Raw genomic sequence first — 7,456 nt, 5'->3', positions numbered from 1 at the left:
TGGAACCATATAGGAACCGTTGCTAAAGTGGTACCAGGTTAGCCCTAACCCTAACCATGACCTAATGGGACGTTTAAAACACCCCACGCATGATCATGTCTCTAGAGTGTCTCAGAGTGTGCACGGAGAGGAGGGGCTATTCCTGTACAACAGAGAGGTACCCAAACAAAAACTGATCATTAACAATAATACCATTGAAACCTTTAAGAGAAATGTAAATGAGTTACCGCTGTTCATGGCATCATCAACTGAGGATCCTGTGAACAACTTAAACTCCAAAATATCATTGATAACATTAGACCTGTTAAAACTAAAAACATAGAAAAACAAAAAGGCCCCAAGAGATATGGAGCAGTTGTTAGACAGTTTAAGAGACAGTGTCGCCAGGCAGAACGAAAATGGAGAAAGACAAAACTTCAGGCTCATCATGAAATTTACAAGGATAGACAAAATCAATACAACATAGAAATTAAACAGGCCAGACAGCCTTTCTTCTCTAAAATCATTAATGAACACCTCAACAATAGTAAAGTGCTCTTCTCCACTGTTGATTGACTTATTAATCCATCATCTACAACCGCATCAGAGATGCTCTCCACTGAAAAAATGAGTTTGCTACATTCTTTAGTCACAAAATTTTAGCTATCAGACAGAATATTAGTGCCTCAACATCCAGACAGCTCAGGTCCTCCACCTGCTGCCTGGACCCCCTCCCTACCACATTTTTTAAACAGTTTTTAACTACCTAGCACATGAGGTATTAGAAATGTTAAATGGCTCTCTCGAATCAGGTATATTTCATGAAAAATTTAAAACAGCTGTCATTAAACCACTCCTGAAGAAGAACAATCTCGATGCAACAGTTATTGCCAACTACAGGCCAATTTCCGACCTGCCATTACTAAGCAAAATACTTGGAAAAAACAGTTTACCTTCAGCTTAACAACTATCTAACCTCAAACAGCCTTTTAGACAGCTATCAATCTGGCTTTCGACCTCACCATAGCACAGAAATAGCACTTATTAAAGTTCTGAACGATCTGCACATTACCACTGATGCAAAAAAACTATCTGCTCTTCTGCTCCTTGAACTCAGTGCTGCCTTTGACACTGTTGACCAATCAGATTTTATTAGCGCGATTGTGTAGATCCCAAAATGGATCGGCCTATCTGACCCAGTTCTAAACTGGTTCAAAACCTATCTACAGGACAAGCAGTTCTTTGTGTCCATTGGCGATTTTGTGCCAAACAAAGTGAATATTATATGTGGAGGGCCCCAAGGTTTGATTCTAGCCCCATTATTGTTTAATCTCTATATGCTCCCATTTGTACATATGTGACCCGCCACAGCAAAACCCGCTGTCTCGCGCATTTCTAAAATCACCAGGAGCTGCCAAATAAGTTGAAAAAACCTTTATTGAAGGAAATTTTTTTTTATGTATTACGAGAAGCAGGTGGAGGAAGATCAAATTGATATCACGGACCTTAATCTGACCAGTGCGATAGATCCAAGTCAGTGTAAGCAGCTGGACTTCTTTTTCCGCAATGATAGTCAGTTCTCCGACAGCGACGCTGAGAATGACAGCGAGGCTGAATCTGATATTATCCCGGACATGGAGAACATTTCAAACAGCGGATGTCAACCTGAATGTGACGATGAAACAGAATATTTTCAAGAACCACCGGAGGAGCCCGACGATACGCCCGTTGTTGTTACAACGGAAGAAGTTGATGACGTGATGAAGTCCGTTGAGGTTGGTGATTTTCAAATTTCAGATTTCATATTTTATTTTCATAAACTTTACATTTTGTTGTGTTGTCCGTACTTTTAATCTCCGAAATAATTCCACTTTTATGAAACATGTATATTCTTACTGATAAATAAAAGCTTTTTTAAAAACAAAAATACACTGTTCAAAATTCCCTCAAACACAAGAACAAAGCAGTGATTGCCCCATTCAGCAGGGTGTCAAGTCCCCATTCAGCAAGGTATCAAGTCCCCATTCAGCAAGGTATCGAGTCCCCATTCAGCAGGATGTTAAGTAGCCATGTGACAACTAGCTAGACTCTTGTAGTCCTCCAACCATTTGCATTCTGGGGGCTGGCTGAATGAACCAAGTGTGGGGGAAAACTTTGAAGGTGATCGTCTCAGAAACACGGTTTGCCACACCCTTGTCATTAACAAGTCATAGCTTTAAAACCTTGCTTGGAAGCTCTGATTCTCCACTTTCAAATGATACGAAAAAAAAGTCTAAATGACGCCAAATGACCCTAAAGTATGCGGTGGATCACATATTGTAAAGAAACACAAAATAAATTACCATAATTATGTAGATGATTCACAACTGTACATATCCCTATCTACTGACGTACTCCAGATTCACTCCCTCACTCAGTGTATTAATGATATTAATGCATGGATGTCACAGAACTTTTTACAACTGAACAAAGACAAAACAGAAATACTCATCTTTGGTGCAAAGGCTCAGAGACAGAAAATTGCAGCTTATCTCAGTTCTCTGTCCCTGGAAAGCAAGAATGAAGCCAAAAATCTGGGTGTAATCATAAACGGCAATCTAAATTTTACGAGGCATATCAATCACATCAAAAAATCTGACTTCTACCATATAAAAAACATTTCAAAATTAAGAGACTTCCTGTCAAAACAGACTCTGAAAAATGAATCCATGGATGCATAATGAGTAGATTGGACTGCTGTAATGGCCTATTCACCGGCACTTCAAAATCAGCTGTGCAGCAGCTACAGTTAATCCAAAATGCGGCTATACGCGTTCTCACTGGGACAAAAAGGTTTGAACATATCACACCTGTTCTTAGATCTCTTCATTGGCTCTGTCAAAACTAGAATTGATTTTTAGATTCTACTACTTGTATATGAAGCTATAAATGGCCTTTGACCTCATTATATAAAATAAATGCAAATTATACACGAACCAGCAAGAACTCTCAGGTCAACATGCAGTGGTCTTTTAACTATCCCTCGTACCAACTCTAAAGCAGGGGAGGCTGCCTTCTGTGTCTATGCCCCAAGTAAATGGTGGCGCAGTGCATTGCACTGCTGCCTCACAGCAAGAAGGTCCTGGGTTCGATTCCCGCCTGGGGCGCTGTTGGCACCGTGCTCCGGCGGGTTATCTTCCAAAAACAGGAGCCTTTCTGTGTGGAGTTTGCATGTTCTCCCCGTGTTCACATGGGGTTTCCTCCACCTCACGTCAGTAAGGACCCCCACCAAAAACATGCACCCATCATCGTCTGACCAGCGATGGACACTTATCACCTGGTCCCCGGGCGCGTCCACGTATGCTGCCCACTGCTCCTGGCTGTGCCCCCGGAGGAAGGACAAGCCAGGATGGGTCAAAAGCAGAGGAGCCATTTCACCGGCCACCATCAAGCATGTGCATGTGTGTGTGTGTGCAAGCATGTGTTGTGGAGTGTCGTGTGATGATTAAAGACTGTTTCTTCTTTTCTTTAAAATGGAACACCCTGCCGAGGGACCTGAGAGAGCCTCCACACTGAATACTTTTTTGTTTCCATAACGACCCGTACACACAAGTAGACGCGCAAACACACTTTTCACTTCCACTCCCATGTTAATGAATGCCGTGGTTCAAACCGGCCATGCGCGCATGGCTGCCAGCCGGACGGCTCGATGACATGAAGCTGATTTTTCCACTCGGGTCTTCTGCAGCATAAAAATATATTGTATATGCCCAACATCTGCATCATATCACCACATATCAATGTTTTTCAACCTACAAATAGTATTACTATTGTTATTAATTATTTTAATACATATTATATTTTGATACAGGCCCGAATGAAAAAGGGAATGATTGGAATGAAGGGAGATTGTTTGATGCTGCTATGTTGTCAACGGCCTGCAGCCACAGTCATCTTGTCCTCCCTCCCTTATCCACCCACCTCAAAAGCACCTGAGGAAATGTACAACAACAACCATAATAATAATAATAATAATAATAATAATAATAATAATAATAATAATAATAATAATAATAGTTATAATAATAACAATAATAATAATAATAATAATAAAAAATAATGCATATGTAATGTGTAATGTGATTGTTATAATTATTGTTATTACTATTTTAATCATTTTAATATTGTAATGTATTGTTGCCTATTATGTAAATGTATTCATATTGTTTATATTACACTTTTTCTCAAAACTTTGCACATCATCCCACCTAGATGGTGCACAAACAATCGCGCTCTCAAATCGTCTACGCGCTTGCAAGTCTGGTGTGTTCAGATCTGCTCAAATCTCTGCACGCATAAACGTCTGTGTGCTGCGCTTTGGTGTGTCCAAGCCGATGTGGCTTCTGGTGTAGCCAAGGGTAAATGCACCTGATAAAAAGGGCACCATGGGGCATCAAGGGGCAAAAGGGCAGGTGCTCTGTGTGTGTGTGTGTGTGTATGTGTGTGTGTGTGTGTGTGTGTGTGTGTGTATGTGTGTGTGTGTGTGTGTGTGTGTGTGTGTATATGTGTGTGTGTGTGCGCGCGCAGTACTGGACCAAGAGATCAGCAATGACTCATTGGCTCGTCCCTACCACATGACTGGCTTTCTCAGGAAGATCATTGGCAGGTAGAGGAAATAATAAGCAATAATCATCACTTATTCACTGCCTATTATGGTAATAACAAAAAAACAAAAAAACAAAAACAAAAAAAAAAACATTTATCGTAAGGCACCACATGGTTAAGGATTACATCTGTGCCTCCCTCCCCCGCACCTTGAAACCGCTGCAGTTTGCGTACTGGCCAAACAGATCCATGGACGATGCGTTCTCCCAGGTACTGCACACCACGCTGACGCACCTGGATGGTGGAAGGGGGCCTATGTGAGATTGCTGTTCATTGACTACAGTTCAGCTTTCAATACCATAGACACCACTAGACTGGCTGTCAAGCTACGGGAGCTAGGACTCAGCCGGGCCCCAGGCGGTTGGGGGGGAGGCACATGTCCAGCTCCCTCACCCTGAACACAGGATCCCCCCAGGGCTACGTCCTCAGCCCCCTACTGTACTCCCTGTACACACATGACTGTGTAGCTGGGTCCAGCTCCAACACCATCATCAAGTTTGCTGACGACATCGTTGTGGTGGGCCTGATCACCGACGACGAAGAGAAGGCCTACCTACCGCGAGGAGGTGGCTGACCTGTCACTCTGGTGCCAGGACAACAGCCTCCACCTGAACGTCAGCAAAACCAAGGAGCTGATTGTGGACTTTAGGAGAGGATTACAACCGAGGACGCATGCGCCGTTGGTGATTAATGGGGCTTCTGTCGACAGGGTGAGCAGCTTCAAGTACCTGGGAGTCCACATCACGTAGGATTTAACATGGACTTTACAAACAGAGACTCTGGTGAGAAAGGCGAGGCAGCGTCTTTACCACCTCAGGCAGCTGAGGAAATTCCGGGTCTCGGTGAGGATGCTCAAGTCCTCCTACTCTGGAGCAGTGGAGAGCATCCTGACAGGCAACATCTCTGCCTGATTTGGGAACTTTACTGCTCAGGACAGGCGGGCCCTGCAGAGGGTGGTGCGTTCAGCTGAACATACCACTGGAACTACTCTCCCCTCCCTGCAGGACTTACACCAGGTGGTGTAGTAGCAGAGCCCACAGGATCATGAAGGATCCTCACCACCCCAACAACAGACTGTTCCTGTCACGATTCTTCCCTTGCCTTGATTCCCTGTCTGTCTCGGCCTCCCTAATGCCCTCTCTAGCTCCCTCTGTCTGCCTCTAGGTCTCTCTGTCCCTCTCTGGCTCCCTCTGTCTGTGTCTGTTGTCACTTTATTTCACTGTCACTGCACACCTGTCCCCAGTCAGTAGACACTCACCCCATGTCTACACCTTCCTCGTCACTCCCCTTGTATTTAACCTGTTCCCATTAACTCTGTCGGTGTTGGTTCGTGCATGTGTCTCTGCCTAGGTTGCTGCATGTCCTTTCGCCTGCTCCAGGGCCCTGCATGTTTCCCTAGGTGTGTGCCCTGACCTCTTGGCTCCTGATTCTCCGCCGGCTCCTCTGGTTCCTAATTCTGGATTCCCTGCCTGGTCGTGAGTCCCTGTGTTCCCCGTCACGAGTCCCTGCCGGTCCTGATCCCCCGTCTGTTGCCTGTTCCCGACTCCCTGTGCCTTCTCAATAAACCCCCTGTACATACTCCCAAAACCGTGTGTCCTGTATTTGGGTTCGTCTTCTTGACCATCACTCTAACAGTTCCAGCTGATGCGGTCGGGCAAGCGCCTCCATAGTCACACAGCGAGGACAGAGAGACTGAGACAGAGTTTCTTCCCGCAAGCCATAAGTCAATGCTGAACTCACCAGGGGTCCTAACAAAACACTGGAACACTCACACAGGCCCCATTGCCTTACTGTACTGTATGTAGCATACTGTACTGCATACTGTATCACTGTTCTAGGTTACTGCATACTGCACTGTATTGCTGTTCTGTTCAGTGTTACTGTATTGCTGTTTCTTACTGTTGTATAGTGTACTGTATATGTCCATACTCACTTTATTCACATGAACTTTACTGCACATATCTGTAAATATAAATAGCCTATCCCATATACATAACTTTATCCCCTTTACTTCTATTTTGTACCCCCACTTTGTATTATCTTTTTGAGTCTTTTTTAATTTTAATTTTATTTATATTATTCTATTCACTAACTGCATTACATTTAAGGAATCAGTTCGTTTCAGTTAGTTAGCTAGGTATAAATTAGGTTAGCCATTATGTTCGGTTTAGTAACTATTGTGCATAATCTCCGGGTGTGTTGCAAAGACATTTCACTGCATATGTATGAACGTATGTATATGTATGTGACAAAAAAACATATTGAATCTTGGAATCTTGAAAGCTTATGCGCCATGTTATTCTTTTACACAATATTACATGTTATATATGTATTGCTATTATATTATGTACTTTACTATACTACACTATTTTATATTTATACTCAAACACAAAAGGCTATTATCAAATCTGACCACTAGGTGTCACTTTCCACCTACACACTAGAAGAATGAAGCCCGGATGTTCCAGTCGACTGCAATTTACTGTGGAGCAGCTTTTACTTTACGTTCAGTCAGTGCAATAACACTTAAAAGATTGTATATAACCTCGTGGAATCCCCTTTTTATTTTACTGGTAAATTTGAAAAAAAATGTTCACATCGGAGTTCTTTTCTCAAAAATATATATAATTTCAATTTAAGTGGGCCAAATATCCAATGTTTTTTGTTTTTAACAGAAAAAACACAAACAGAGTAATACATTATTACAGAGAAGTCCGATTCATTTTTATTTTTACTTTTACAAATGTCAATCAGTTGCAAAGGCTATTTGCTATTGGAATTCGAAAAGGTTTGAATAAAGGCAAAAATATGTTTTTTTCAAAATTTGTCTGAA

This window comes from Zeus faber (genome assembly GCF_960531495.2).
Source record: "Zeus faber genome assembly, chromosome: 12".
Taxonomy (NCBI): domain Eukaryota; kingdom Metazoa; phylum Chordata; class Actinopteri; order Zeiformes; family Zeidae; genus Zeus; species Zeus faber.
This window is presented reverse-complemented; position numbering follows the sequence as displayed.